Source organism: Aythya fuligula, unplaced genomic scaffold, assembly GCF_009819795.1.
Source record: "Aythya fuligula isolate bAytFul2 unplaced genomic scaffold, bAytFul2.pri scaffold_40_arrow_ctg1, whole genome shotgun sequence".
In the NCBI taxonomy this organism is placed as follows: Eukaryota; Metazoa; Chordata; class Aves; order Anseriformes; family Anatidae; genus Aythya; species Aythya fuligula.
The window spans coordinates 86,771-102,201 of record NW_022473987.1 but is presented as its reverse complement, the minus strand read 5'-3'; the positions used below and the strand labels follow the sequence as shown (position 1 = coordinate 102,201).

The 15,431-nt window shown below is 42.1% G+C and overlaps 1 long non-coding RNA gene across 1 annotated transcript; it reads left to right on the top strand.

Annotated features, from left to right (window-relative positions):
• The first annotated feature begins 6,542 nt into the window (after positions 1–6,542).
• LOC116501570 lies at positions 6,543–14,215 on the top strand. The gene is made up of 3 exons (XR_004254454.1): positions 6,543–6,557; positions 13,711–13,821; positions 14,187–14,215. It is a non-coding gene; the product is annotated as an uncharacterized LOC116501570 (long non-coding RNA).
• The last annotated feature ends 1,216 nt before the right edge of the window (positions 14,216–15,431 follow it).

Below are 15,431 nucleotides of genomic sequence, written 5' to 3'. Positions count from 1 at the left end.
TACTCGAGGCGAGACTGCACCAGTGCAGAGCAGAGCGGTACAAACATTTCGCTTGACTGACTACCGATGCTGTGCTTGATGCACCCCAGGATATGGTTGGCGCTCCTGGCTGCCAGGGCACACTGCTGGCTCATATTCAACTTGCTGACAACCACAACCCCCAGATCCCTCTCTGTGAGGCTGTTCTCCAGAGTCTTGTCGCCCAGTCTGTACGTATAGCCAATTGGAAAATTGGTACAAAAAGGGCAAGAAAGTATCAGGGAGAGTTGAGGATCAGACGACCTGCACACCCGAGTTCCTTATCCCAAATCCTTGAAGTCCCTTTTGATTGCTCGCAGGCTATGCGTTGCCACTCCTTCTCCTCCCAGATATAGGACGAGCAATCGGTAATAGTCTGACGGTTGAACCAAGCTGGGAAGCCTCCTTGTGATGTCCTAACCCAGGCCCCAGGAAGGCAGCAGATTTCCCTTAGAGGAGGGTCCCTTCTACATATTGGACCCTCTGTTCCGCTGATTGATAAATCACCCACAACTAAAACTCACCTTTTCTTCCTGCTGCCTGTGGTCACTATACAGGGGGGATTAGCTTTTCCAACCCTGCCAATATCTGTGGTGGAGAGGGATTGTAGCCTGTTCCATCCATCGATTGCCTTTCGGCCTCCAGGGCCTTATACCTGTTGCGCAGGTCTACCTGATAGTGTGATATGGTTGAGATTTTGGTAAAATTGCAAACACAAACATTAGAGTGATTACTGGTACCTACCACAGCATTATCTACGACTATAGAATCACAATGAGTTCTCATGCAAACACAACCTTTCCCAATATGTACAAGTACAGTATCAAGGGTTTCATTAGGATGTATCTCAACGTGGCAAATATTTTGCTCAGTGTCAAGACAAATGTCTTGGGATTCCAGCGTGTTACTTTCACAGATGGAACTTTTTTGTTCACGCACAATGCATGCATTTACATCGTTTGCCACTTTCCTCCCTTTTGATGGGCCCATACATTATGCCCTTTAGGATAAAGTATAGTTCCATTATGATTGAGTCCTAATGCAATGACTGGCTATACATTGCATACGGTGGCATTACTTATAGTAAGTATAAAGGCAACAATTTGATCATTTTCTGCATAAAGGGTAAAGTTGACTAATTGCCACCACGCTTGAAAATCTTTTTCAAATTCTGAAGCAGTATCCCAAATCAATTTTTGAATTTCAGTGGGCAAAGTTCCTCCTTCTCCCTGTCTAATAATAGCTGCTGCTACAGATTGTATCCATAACTGCGTTTGGATACAGCTCCAAGCAAGGGAGGTATTGCCTTGGCTTTTTCCAAGGGCATGTACAATTAATTGATGATATAGAAGCCATTGATTTGCTCGTAAAGCCAACAAGGATGATTTTTATTGGTTGTTCCAGTTTCTGTAGTCAGAAACTAAACCGAACCCTAACCCAACCCTAACCCTAAGCCAACCCCAACCCTAACCCTAACCCTAACCTAACGCTCAAACCCTAACCCTAACCCTAATCCAAACCCTGTAGGCTGTTGTCTCTCTGTTTATCAGCACTGCCATGTTTGCCTACCTGAAGCCCCCCTCCATCTCCTTCCCATCCATGGATCTTGTTGTGGCAGTTCTGTACTCAGTGGTACCTCCAGTTGTGAACGCCCTCATCTACAGCATGAGGAACCAGGAGCTCAAGGATGCAGTAAGGAAACTCTTTGGAAACCTGCTTTTTTGGAATCAAAACTGACGGTGAGTTCCCGGATTATTTCAGGAACTGCAAAGAAAAAATAATTATTCCATTTCTCTACAATATTTTCTTCAAATTATTTCTTTTGATTTAAATAATGTTATCCTTAACCTGCTACCTGATTTTTTTTCATTTAAAATACCCAATCTTCTGATTACCTAAAGAAGCAGGATTACCATGTAGAGAAACACATCCAAAAAGAAAAACTAAAACAAAAACAAACATCAGAACCACATTGTTATCAGTTATCATCTCTTCCCATCTCCTCTGGAGCTGGGGGAGCAGCCCCAGCATGCAGGAGGGGCTCTGGACCAGGAGCCCTGTTGTCACATGGAGGTTGGATCAGGGCTGCTGCTTCCCTGGAGCCAGGGCCATGGCCAGCAGCAGAACGTGGCCTTTTCACTGCTACTCTCTTTTGGTCTCCACATTTTTTCCTTTTCTCTTTTATTTGGATAAGCCATCAGATCTCGTGTACCTATGTGACAGTCCTATTGTCTCTACAGTGGCATCTCTGTGGCTGCAGGAAGCAGCAAGTACAGTGCAGCCCTGGGTCACAGCTGGCCTCCCTGCTAGGACCACAGTAACAAGAGGGTCTTGCTCAGGGCAAACCCGGAAGCCCAGACGCCTCTTCCAAAGCTGCTGCCAGGAACACAGCCAAGGGGTTGCTCTCTGCTCTTCTATTTTCTGGGCATCTTTGTGGAGTCCAGCCTTAAAAAGTCCCAGAGTGTTCTGTGAGGGATCAAGGGCTGCACCAAGAGCTCTCTTTATGGTGGCACTTGCCTAAGTAGACGAGTGGATTGATCTCGATGGGACTGCACCTCCTGCAGTGGGGCTGATGGCCGATGAAGGCCTGCAGAGGAATTTGGAGCTGTCGGGACATGTCAGGGGATCTGCAGGAACAACGTGCTCAGTGCTCAGTGGGTAGGACCCACTCCATTAGGACCTCATAAAATGAGTGACCATCCGAAGAAGAATCTTTAGGTATATCTTTTAGAGGGATAATTGAATCTGAGGAGTCTTTGTTCTAAACAGGTCTCTGCAATGACAAGGGAGACAGTGAAGAGCCAGCAGGTGAAGGCCCATAAGACTGCAAAGTAACAGTGGAGGCCGTCCCTATAGCCTCCTAGGCGAGGTCTGGTGCAGCATTCGCCTGCCCTTTGTGACCTCAGAGACACCCCATAGCCCTGCCCATCACTGGGCAGGGATCAAAACGGGGAATGAACATATGTATTTACGAGAAGCAGGCTCAGGTACCCTGGGCATGATCCAGATTTTTTTTTTCTTGCTGTGTCAAAATCTTTAAGAACCACTTTCAGTTTTTGTCCACAAAAAAAAAGGAATTTTCTTACAGATTATAGCCCTGATTTCAGAATAATTTTGCCACTGAATACGTATGTCTGTTTTATTATCTATTTTATGAAAAGACATCCTTCTTGTATATAACAGGCATCCTGGACATCAACTACAGTAGCTTGAGAAGCACTTAGCTTTACACTTAATTTCCAGTAGCTATCAATATCCTCGTCTAACAATGTCAGAAGCAGTGGATCCTTGCCCATGAGTCTGTGAATTTACCTTACAGTCTGTTCCTACCAAGGGGACACAGCAGGGGCTGGTGCTCCAGAGAGGACAGGCAGACCCTTGCTGCCCGCAGCATGCAGCACTCTGCGCAAGTAGCAGACAGGGTATCCAGCATAAGGCAGCTAGATTGATTTCCCCCTTGCTCATTGTGCTAATTTAAGCAGTGACTTACTGAACTTCTGGTGGTAGAGTCCCAGCGCATCAGACAAACAAGAATAAAACAAAACATAAACTAATCATTCTATGCGTGCATTAATTTTTAGTGTCATAACAAACGTACTCATGACAAACACATCTATGCTGGCATCAGTTTCGCTCACTGCCAGGGAAACACACCCATGCAGGTACTAGCACGTACCATGCTGGTTAGAGACCTGAAAACTAAAACCAATGTATTTACAATAACTTGACTGAATACATTATTCTGAATGTTGTCAGAACAAGATAGCCCATAATTGAAGGATAAAGCAGCTACTAAACTACGTAATTGACTCAGTTGAATGGCCAGAAGGAAAACAAACTCAGACAAAAGAACAAAAAACAAAAGTGGAACAGAGTTTTAAAAGATGGCCTAATTTGATGCTACTGTTCAATACACACCAACGAGTAAATTTAAATTAAAGCACCGCTACCCATACTGTATACACCATTTCACTGAAATTACACATTGATAGCTACATTATCTACACTAAGTGCGGAGAGGCACTGGACATCATGCTTCAACAAAATGTCAGAACTGGTATCAATAAGGTTTTACAGCTATCAGTGACTCACTTAGCTCTATTCTACCTGCAGTTCCTATTAAGATAATACCTGGTAAAACTGATTTAAAATACAAGAAAGAGATTAAAATACAAGGGTACATCAACACACTTCCTACATGTATATCTACCAGAAATTTAGTCTCCAAAACCTCAGCACAATAACACAACCCACAGGTTTCTGAATAGATGAAGAGCTGCCCAGTTATCAGTCACACTGCGGTAGCAATACTAGCTGTTCAATGTTTTCTTCGTTTTTAATCACGAACTTGTTGACCATAAGGGAAACCTTCTGTGATGTAAGTGTTATTAATATTTATATTAAGTCATGTTTATTCCTCTCCAAACCGTCCTTTGTTCATTAAATAAAATTATTGTAACCATGGCCTTAATGCCAATGGATATTTGCCTAATGGGAACAGTCGACCATAAAAGAGAAGCAACCTTTACTTGTCCTGGTCAAAAAAATAGTGTTTGATCTCTTTAAAATATATAAGAATGCAGGAGGTATTTGTACAGATGCTACCCAATTGCAGTGATCCCATGATGGTTCTGTTGGTCCCCTTTCAAGAAGGCAAAGCTTGGTGGCCAAGTCATGAAGTCTTTCTGCAGGCTAAACTCAAGTACATTACATTATAGCAAGATGGACTAGGTAACTGACAACCTATCTTTTGCCTACCCAGATCTGCAATTTTCTTTCATCAGAAGTCTGAGTGAGTCAATTACACATGATCAGGTCGTAAGAAAGAACTGCAAGATTTGGCAAAGGTAATACCAGGAAAAATGACAAAAATGAGGGGCAATTGCCCAAGACAGTCAATCTAGAAGATTGTTCAGGTTATTATAACGTTGGTCTGTAATGAACTGCGGCATTTAAGGACATCTTGAAATTCCTTTTTGCTTCTTGCATTTTGTGCTTTGTTTATAATTCATCACTAAACATAACACAGAAACATTTCATTGATCCTAAATGCTATGAGAAAACTGGTTTTGTTCTAAGGTACAGATCACCTTTAAAGGCCTATCCCCCTATCTTATATGGTCATATAGAAAATATTATAAGAAAATATGAGTGTCTGTAAATTACAGATACTAGGCAATTTAGTTCAGTCTAAACTGTAGTTTCCAGAGAACAAGTACAACCCCCTAAAACCTATATTAATAACTACATCAGTATTGAGCATATCATATTTATATTAATATATGTGCGGTGTTTTCTCATGCATTCTACAAGCTACAGCTCACACTGGACCATGGGGAATGGGATATATTTAAGAAGGCCACAGGACATGTTGGATGGAAGCGTATGAATTCTTTTTAAGAAGGAAGGACAACACGTAACACACAAGTACTCACAAGACGGTAGAAAACAGCAAAATGGACATGCGATAATCTACAATACTGACAGCAAACTCAATTTGTAAACACAGTTTGCATACAGTCTTTGAAAAACTGTAGAAAAGAAATAGAAAAGAACGATACAAAAATCCCTGCCAACTCTTCTGTTTATGTACAAAGCACTGTACAGGTACTAGACAACCCAGGTTGTGTGATGCTGCCTATGGCACTTTCCCTTCGTGTAAAGGTGTATGCCACAGAGCATCATTAAAAACAATTGCGGGGCTCCTGAATTTTGAAAAATCAAACTAGAAGGATTCGACACTCCAGCATCAATCAGCATTGGCTCTGCAGCAGAACACAGACATAAAAGGGGATCAAAGGTTGGTTGAGAAATGTCACGGGTCTTTCTGCCTTTCCAAATCCTGCCTTAGTTTAGTTATTTCCATCCTGGCTCAGCAGAGACCCATTCGGTGGCTCAGTAATATGCTCTAGGTTGTTTTCAAAAAAACACCTAGCTGCAAAAGCACAACCACCTTATCCATGAGGATTTGTATCAGCTTGGTAGTGTGAAGCCACCAGGATTCCCCCAAACATGGAAGAAGTCTCTGGGGATGTTGCCATGGCAACACTGTAATGGTCCCTATAGCAACGTGGCCTTGTGTTGCCATGGCAACCATGGTTTTCTGCTGCCATGGCAACCGTGGGGTTGTGCTGCCATGGCAACCCTGGGGTTCTGTTTCCATGGCAACCATGGGGATGTTTTGCCATTGTAACCATGTCTTTGTGTTGCCATGGTAACCATGGTTTTCTGTTGCCATGGCAGCCATGGGGGTGTGTTGCCATGGTAACCATAGGGTTGTGTTGTCATGGGAACCATGGTTTTGCGTTGCCATGGCAACCATGTGGTTGCGTTGCCATGGCAACCACGGTTTTCTGTTGCCATAGCAACCATGGGGTTGTGTTGCCACGGCAACCAGTCAGTTGTGTTGCCAAGGTAACCATGGTTTCTGTTGCCATGGCAGCCATGGGGTGCCATGGCAACATCAGGTAGGTTTAGGGGGACTTTTGGGGTGGATCTATGGCTTTTGGGTTTTTCTTTCTTTTTTGGGGTTGATCCTGGTTTTTTGGGGGTGTTTTTTTGACGTGTTTTGTGGTCTCCGTTGGGTTTCGTTGGGTTTTCCATGGTCATCATGGTGGAAAATTGTAAATTGTGGGTTTTGGAGAACATCAGGTAGGTTTAGGGGGACTTTTGTTGTAAATCTATAGTTTTGTGGGTTTTCTTTCGTTTTTAGGGGTTATCCCGTTCATGTTTGGGGTGTTTTTGACTTGTTTTGGGGTCTCCATTGGGTTTCATTGCGTTCTCGTTGGTCGTTAAGGTAAATGGGAGTGGATTGTGGGTTTTGGAGAAGATCAGGTGAGTTTAGGGTGGTTTTGGGGGGAAACTCATAGCTTTTGGGGTTTTTCTTCCGATCCAGTTCTTTTTTGGGGTGTTTTTGACGTGTTTTTGGGTCTCCGTTGGGTTTCGTTGGGTTCCTAATGGTTTTCATGGTGGTTGGGAGTGGATTGTACATTTAGGAGAACATCAGGTAGGTTTAAGTTTTTTTGGGGGGTTAAATCACGTATTTTCGTCTGATCCGGTTCGCTTTTGGGGTGTTTTGAGGTGTTTTGGCGTTTCCGTTGCGTTTCGTTGAGTTCCTAATGGGTTTTATGGTGGTTGGGAGTGGACTTTGGGATGTGGAGAACATCAGGTAGGTATAGGCTGGTTTGGGGATTGGATCCTTTTTTGTTTTTGGATTTTCTTCCAGGTTTGGGGTGATCCCGTTCTTGTTTGGGGTGTTTTTGACGTGTATTGGGGTCTCCCTTGTGTTTCGTTGTGTTGTCCGTGGTCATTATTGTGGAAAAGTGTAAATTGTGGGTTTTGGAGAAGATCAGGTAAGTTTAGGGTGGTTTTGGGGTGGATCTATTGTTTTGGGGGTTTTCTTTCTTTTTGGGGGTTTATCCCGTTCTTGTTTTGGTGTTTTTGACGTGTTTTGGGGTATCTGTTTTCTTTCGTTGGGTTCTTGTTGGTCATCATTTTGAAAAAGTGTAAATTGTGGGTTTTGGAGAACATCAGGTAGGTTTAGGGGGACTTTTGGGGTGGATTCATGGTATTTGTTTTTTTTTCTGTTTTTTTTGGGGGGGTGATCCTGTTCATTTTTGTTGTGTTTTTGACGTGTTTTGGGGTCTCCGTTGCTTTTTTTGGGTTCTTGTTGGTCATCATGTTGGAAAAAAGTAAATTGTGGGTCTTGGATAACATCAGGTAGGTTTAGGGTGGTTTTGGGGTGGATCTATGTTTTTGGGGATTTTCTTCCAGTTTTGGGTGTGATTCCGTTCTTGTTTGGAGTGTTTTTGACGTGTTTTGGGGTCTCCGTTGGGTTTCGTTGGGTTTTCCTTTGGCATCACGGTGGAAAATGTAAATTGTGGGTTTTGGAGAAAATCAGGTTAGTTTAAGATTTTTTGGGTGGTGAATCTATGGTTTTGGGGGAATTCTTCTTTTTTTTTTTTAGCGTTTTCTTCTGTTTTTGAGGTGGTCTTGTTCTTTTTTGGGGTGTTTTTGACATGTTTTGGAGTTTCCGTTAGTTTTTGTTGGGTTCCTGTTGTTCATCATGGTGAAAATGAGTAAATTGTGGGTTTTGGAGAACATCAGGTAGGTTTATAGGGAATTTTGGGGTGGATCATTGGCTTTTAGGGTTTTCTTTCGGTTTTGGGGGTGATCCCGCTTTTTTTTGTGGTGTTTTAGACGTGTTTTGGGGTTTCCGTTGCGTTTCGTTGATTTCCTAATGTGTTTTAAGTTTGTTGGGAGTGGACTTTGGGATTTGGAGAACATCAGGTAGGTTTAGGGTGGTTTTGGGATTGTATCCGTGCTTTTTGGGGCATTTTCTTCCAGTTTTGGGGGTGATCCCGTTCTTGTTTGGGGTGTTTTTGACGTGTTTTGTGGTTTCCTTTGTGTTTCGTTGGGTTTTCCACGGTCTTCATGGTGGAAAAGTGTAAATTGTGGGTTTTGGAGAACATCAGGTAGGTTTGGGGTGGTTTTGGCGTGGATCTATGGTTTTGGGGCATTTTCTTCCAGTTTTGGGGGTGATCCCGTTCTTGTTTGGGGTGTTTTTGACGGTTTTTTGGGTCTCCGTTTTGTTTCGTTCTCTTTCCGTGGTCATTATTGTGGAAAATGTTAAATTGTGGGTTTTGGAGAACATCGGGTAGGTTTAGGGTGGTTTTGCGGTGGATCTATGGTTTTTGCCGTTTTCTTTCTTTTTTGGGGGTTATCCCGTTCTTTTTGTTTTTTTTTTTTTGACGTGTTTTGGGGTTTCCGTTGGGTTTCGTTGAGTTCCTAATGTGTTTTAAGTTTGTTGGGAATGGACTTTGGGATTTGGAGAACATCAGGTAGGTTTAGTGTGTTTTTGGGGTGGATCTATGGTTTTGTGGGATTTTCTTCTAGTTTTGGGGTGATGCAGTTCTTTTTTGGGGTGTTTTTGACGTGTTTTGGAGTCTCCGTTTGGTTTCGTTGGGTTTTCAGTGGTCATTATGGTGGAAAAGTGTAAATTTTCGTTTTTGGAGAACATTAGGTAGGTTTAGGGTGGTTTTGGGTTGGATCTATAGTTTTGCGGGTTTTTCTTCCAGTTTTTGAGGTGATCCCGTTATTTTGTTGCTTTTTTGACGTGTTTTGGGGTCTCCGTTGGGTTTTACTTTGGTTCTTGTTGGTCATCATGGTGGAAAAGGGTAAATTGTGGGTTTTTGAGAACATCAGGAAGGTTTAGGGGGAGTTTTGCTGTGGATGTATGTTTTTTTCGGGATTTTCTTCCAGTTTTGGGGTTGATTCCGTTCTTGTTTGGGGTGTTTTTGATGTGTTTTGGGGTCTCCGTTGGGTTTCCTTGGGTTCGTCTTGGTCGTTAAGGTAAATGGGATTGGATTTAGGGTTTTGGAGAAGATCAGGTGAGTTTAGGGTGGTTTTGGGGGGAAATCCATAGTTTTTGGTGTTTTTTCTTCTGATCCAGTTCTTTTTTGGGGTGTTTTTGAAGTGTTTTGGGGTTTCCGTTGGGTTTCGTTGAGTTCCTACTGGGTTTTATGGTGGTTGGGAGTGGACTTTGGGATGTGGAGAACATCAGGTAGGTATAGGCTGGTTTGGGGATTGGATCCTTTTTTGTTTTTGGATTTTCTTCCAGTTTTGGGGTGATCCCGTTCTTGTTTGGGATGTTTTTGACGTGTATTGGGGTCTCCCTTGTGTTTCGTTGGGTTGTCCGTGGTCATTATTGTGGAAAAGTGTAAATTGTGGGTTTTGGAGAAGATCAGGTAAGTTTAGGGTGGTTTTGGGGTGGATCTATTGTTTTGGGGGTTTTCTTTCTTTTTGGGGGTTTATCCCGTTCTTGTTTTGGTGTTTTTGACGTGTTTTGGGGTATCTGTTTTCTTTCGTTGGGTTCTTGTTGGTCATCATTTTGAAAAAGTGTAAATTGTGGGTTTTGGAGAACATCAGGTAGGTTTAGGGGGACTTTTGGGGTGGATTCATGGTATTTGTTTTTTTTTCTGTTTTTTTTGGGGGGGTGATCCTGTTCATTTTTGTTGTGTTTTTGACGTGTTTTGGGGTTTCGGTTGCTTTTTTTGGCTTCTTGTTGTTCATCATGTTGGAAAAAAGTAAATTGTGGGTCTTGGATAACATCAGGTAGGTTTAGGGTGGTTTTGGGGTGGATCTATGTTTTTGGGGGATTTTCTTCCAGTTTTGGGTGTGATTCCGTTCTTGTTTGGAGTGTTTTTGACGTGTTTTGGGGTTCTCGGTTGGGTTTCGTTGGGTTTTCCATTGCCATCATGGTGGAAAATGTAAATTGTGGGTTTTGGAGAAAATCAGGTTAGTTTAAGATTTTTTGGGTGGTGAATCTATGGTTTTGGGGGAATTCTTCTTTTTTTTTTTTTAGCGTTTTCTTCTGTTTTTGAGGTGGTCTTGTTCTTTTTGGGGGTGTTTTTGACATGTTTTGGAGTTTCCGTTAGTTTTTGTTGGGTTCCTGTTGTTCATCATGGTGAAAATGAGTAAATTGTGGGTTTTGGAGAACATCAGGTAGGTTTATAGGGAATTTTGGGGTGGATCATTGGCTTTTAGGGTTTTCTTTCGGTTTTGGGGGTGATCCCGCTTTTTTTTGTGGTGTTTTAGACGTGTTTTGGGGTTTCCGTTGCGTTTCGTTGATTTCCTAATGTGTTTTAAGTTTGTTGGGAGTGGACTTTGGGATTTGGAGAACATCAGGTAGGTTTAGGGTGGTTTTGGGATTGTATCCGTGCTTTTTGGGGCATTTTCTTCCAGTTTTGGGGGTGATCCCGTTCTTGTTTGGGGTGTTTTTGACGTGTTTTGTGGTTTCCTTTGTGTTTCGTTGGGTTTTCCACGGTCTTCATGGTGGAAAAGTGTAAATTGTGGGTTTTGGAGAACATCAGGTAGGTTTGGGGTGGTTTTGGCGTGGATCTATGGTTTTGGGGCATTTTCTTCCAGTTTTGGGGGTGATCCCGTTCTTGTTTGGGGTGTTTTTGACGGTTTTTGGGTCTCCGTTTTGTTTCGTTCTCTTTCCGTGGTCATTATTGTGGAAAATGTTAAATTGTGGGTTTTGGAGAACATCGGGTAGGTTTAGGGTGGTTTTGCGGTGGATCTATATTTTTTTGGGGTTTTCTTTCTTTTTTGGGTGTTATCCCGTTCTTTTTGTTTTTTTTTTTTTTGACGTGTTTTGGGGTTTCCGTTGGGTTTCGTTGAGTTCCTAATGTGTTTTAAGTTTGTTGGGAGTGGACTTTGGGATTTGGAGAACATCAGGTAGGTTTAGTGTGTTTTTGGGGTGGATCTATGGTTTTGTGGGATTTCTTCTAGTTTTGGGGTGATGCAGTTCTTTTTTGGGGTGTTTTTGACGTGTTTTGGAGTCTCCGTTTGGTTTCGTTGGGTTTTCAGTGGTCATTATGGTGGAAAAGTGTAAATTTTCGTTTTGGAGAACATTAGGTAGGTTTAGGGGGACTTTTGGGGTGGATCAACGGCTTTTAGGGTTTTCTTTCGGTTTTGGGGGTGATCCCGCTTTTTTTTGTGGTGTTTTTGACGTGTTTTGGGGTTTCCGTTGCGTTTCGTTGATTTCCTAATGTGTTTTAAGTTTGTTGGGAGTGGACTTTGGGATTTGGAGAACATCAGGTAGGTTTAGTGTGTTTTTGGGGTGGATCTATGTTTTTTGGGGTTTTCTTTCTTTTTTAGGGGTTATCCTGTTCTTGTTTGGGGTGTTTTCGACTTGTTTTGGGGTCTCCGTTGGGTTTTAGTTGGATTCTCGTTGGTCGTTAAGGTAAATGGGAGTGGATTGTGGGTTTTGAAGAAGATCAGGTGAGTTTAGGGTGGTTTTGCGGGGAAATTCATAGTGTTTGGTGTTTTTTCTTCTGATCCAGTTCTTTTTTGGGGTGTTTTTGAGGTGTTTTTGGGGTTTCCGTTGGGTTTCGTTGAGTTCCTAATGGGTTTTATGGTGGTTGGGAGTGGACTTTGGGATGTGGAGAACATCAGGTAGGTATAGGCTGGTTTGGGGATTGGATCCTTTTTTGTTTTTGGATTTTCTTCCAGTTTTGGGGTGATCCCGTTCTTGTTTGGGATGTTTTTGACGTGTATTGGGGTCTCCCTTGTGTTTCGTTGGGTTGTCCGTGGTCATTATTGTGGAAAAGTGTAAATTGTGGGTTTTGGAGAAGATCAGGTAAGTTTAGGGTGGTTTTGGGGTGGATCTATTGTTTTGGGGGTTTTCTTTCTTTTTGGGGGTTTATCCCGTTCTTGTTTTGGTGTTTTTGACGTGTTTTGGGGTATCTGTTTTCTTTCGTTGGGTTCTTGTTGGTCATCATTTTGAAAAAGTGTAAATTGTGGGTTTTGGAGAACATCAGGTAGGTTTAGGGGGACTTTTGGGGTGGATTCATGGTATTTGTTTTTTTTTCTGTTTTATTTTGGGGGGTGATCCTGTTCATTTTTGTTGTGTTTTTGACGTGTTTTGGGGTCTCCGTTGGGTTTTTTGGCTTCTTGTTGTTCATCATGTTGGAAAAAAGTAAATTGTGGGTCTTGGATAACATCAGGTAGGTTTAGGGTGGTTTTGGGGTGGATCTATGTTTTTGGGGGATTTTCTTCCAGTTTTGGGTGTGATTCCGTTCTTGTTTGGAGTGTTTTTGACGTGTTTTGGGGTTCTCGGTTGGGTTTCGTTGGGTTTTCCATTGCCATCATGGTGGAAAATGTAAATTGTGGGTTTTGGAGAAAATCAGGTTAGTTTAAGATTTTTTGGGTGGTGAATCTATGGTTTTGGGGGAATTCTTCTTTTTTTTTTTTAGCGTTTTCTTCTGTTTTTGAGGTGGTCTTGTTCTTTTTGGGGGTGTTTTTGACATGTTTTGTGGTCTCCGTTGGTTTTTGTTGGGTTCTTGTTGTTCATCATGGTGAAAATGAGTAAATTGTGGGTTTTGGAGAACATCAGGTAGGTTTATAGGGAATTTTGGGGTGGATCATTGGCTTTTAGGGTTTTCTTTCGGTTTTGGGGGTGATCCCGTTCTGTTTTGTAGTGTTTTTGACGTGTTTTGGGGTTTCCGTTACGTTTCGTTGATTTCCTAATGTGTTTTAAGTTTGTTGGGAGTGGACTTTGGGATTTGGAGAACATCAGGTAGGTTTAGGGTGGTTTTGGCGTGGATCTATGGTTTTGGGGCATTTTCTTCCAGTTTTGGGGGTGATCCCGTTCTTGTTTGGGGTGTTTTTGACGGTTTTTGGGTCTCCGTTTTGTTTCGTTCTCTTTCCGTGGTCATTATTGTGGAAAATGTTAAATTGTGGGTTTTGGAGAACATCGGGTAGGTTTAGGGTGGTTTTGGGGTGGATCTATGGTTTTTGTCATTTTCTTTCTTTTTTGGGTGTTATCCCGTTCTTTTTTTTTTTTTTTTTTTGACGTGTTTTGGGGTTTCCGTTGCGTTTCGTTGATTTCCTAATGTGTTTTAAGTTTGTTGGGAGTGGACTTTGGGATTTGGAGAACATCAGGTAGGTTTAGTGTGTTTTTTTGGGGTGGATCTATGGTTTTGGGTTTTTCTTTCTTTTTTAGGTGTTATCCCGTTCTTGTTTGGGGTGTTTTTGACTTGTTTTGGGGTCTCCGTTGGGTTTTAGTTGGATTCTCGTTGGTCGTTAAGGTAAATGTGAGTGGATTTTGGGTTTTGGAGAAGATCAGGTGAGTTTAAGGTGTTTTTTGGTGGAAATTCATAGTTTTTCGTGTTTTTTCTCCTGGTGCAGTTCTTTTTTGGGATGTTTTTGACGTGTTTTGGGGTCTCTGTTGTGTTTCGTTGGGTTTTCCGTGGTCATCATGGTGGAAAATGTTAAATTGTGGGTTTTGGAGAACATCAGGTAGGTTTATGAGGACTTTTTGGGCAGATTCATGGTTTTTAGGGTTTTCTTCTGTTTTTTCTTCTGATCCAGTTGTTTTTTGGTGTGTTTTTGACGTGTTTTGGGGTCTCCGTTGGGTTTCGTTTGGTTTTCCTTGGTCATCATGGTTGAAAAGTGTAAATTGTGGGTTTTGGAGAAGATCAGCTAAGTTTAGGGTGGTTTTGGGGTGGATCTATTGTTTTGGGGGTTTTCTTTCTTTTGGGGGGGTTATCCCGTTCTTGTTTGGGGTGTTTTTGACGTGTTTCGGGGTATCTGTTTTCTTTCGTTGGGTTCTTATTGGTCATCATTTTGAAAAAGTGTAAATTGTGGGTTTTGGAGAACATCAGGTAGGTTTAGGGTGGTTTTGGGGTGGATCTATGGTTTTGGGGATTTTCTTCCAGTTTTGGGTGTGATTCCGTTCTTTTTTGGAGTGTTTTTCACGTGCTTTGGGGTTCTCAGTTGGGTTTTGTTGGGTTTTCCGTTGTAATAATGGTGGAAAAGTGTAAATTGTGGGTTTTGTAGAAAATCAGGTAGGTTTATGGGGAATTTTTGGGTGGATCAATGGCTTTTATTGTTTTCTTTCGGATTTGGGGGTGATCCCGTTCTTTTTTGGGGTGTTTTAGACGTGTTTTGGGTTTTCCGTTGCGTTTCGTTGATTTCCTAATGGGTTTTATGGTGGTTGGGAGTGGACTTTGGGATTTGGAGAACATCAGGTAGGTTTAGGGTGGTTTTGGGGTGGATCTATTGTTTTTGCGTTTTTCTTTCGTTTTTAGCGGTTATCCCGTTCTTTTTCGGCGTGTTTTTGACGTGTTTTGCCGTCTCCGTTGGGTTTTAGTTTGGTTCTTGTTGTTCATCATGGTGGAAAATTGTAAATTGTGGGTTTTGGATAACATCAGGTAGGTTTAGGGGGACTTTTGGGGTGGATTCATGGTATTTGGGGTTTTCTTCTGTTTTTTTTTGGGGTGATGCAGTTCTTTTTTGGTTGTTTTTGACGAGTTTTGGTGTCTCCATTGGGTTTCGTTGGGTTCTCGTTTGTCGTTAAGCGAAACTGGAGTGGATTGTGGGTTTTGAAGAAGATCAGGTGAGTTTAGGGTGGTTTTGTAGGGAACTTCATAGTTTTTGGTGTTTTATCTTCTGATCCAGTTCTTTTTAGGGGTGTTTTTGAGGTGTTTTGGGGTTTCCGTTGCGTTTCTTTGAGTTCCTAATGGGTTTTATGGTGGTAGGGAGTTGACTTTGGGATTTGGAGAACATCAGGTAGGTTTAGGGTTGTTTTGCGATTGGATCCGTGCTTTTGTGTGATTTTCTTGCAGTTTTGGCCGTGATCCTGTTCTTGTTTGGGGTGTTTTTGACGTGTTTTGGGTTCTCCATTGGGTTTCGTTGGGTTTTCCGTGGTCATCATGGTGGAAAAGCGTAAATTGTGGGTTTTGGAGAACATCAGGTAGGTTTATAGGGAATTTTGGGGTGGATTCATGGTTTTTGTTTTTGTTTTTTTTTTTTCTCTTTTTTGCGGTGATCCCGTTCTTTTTTGTGGTGTTTTTGACGTGTTTTGGGGTTTCCGTTGCGTTTCGTTGATTTCCTAATGTGTTTTAAGT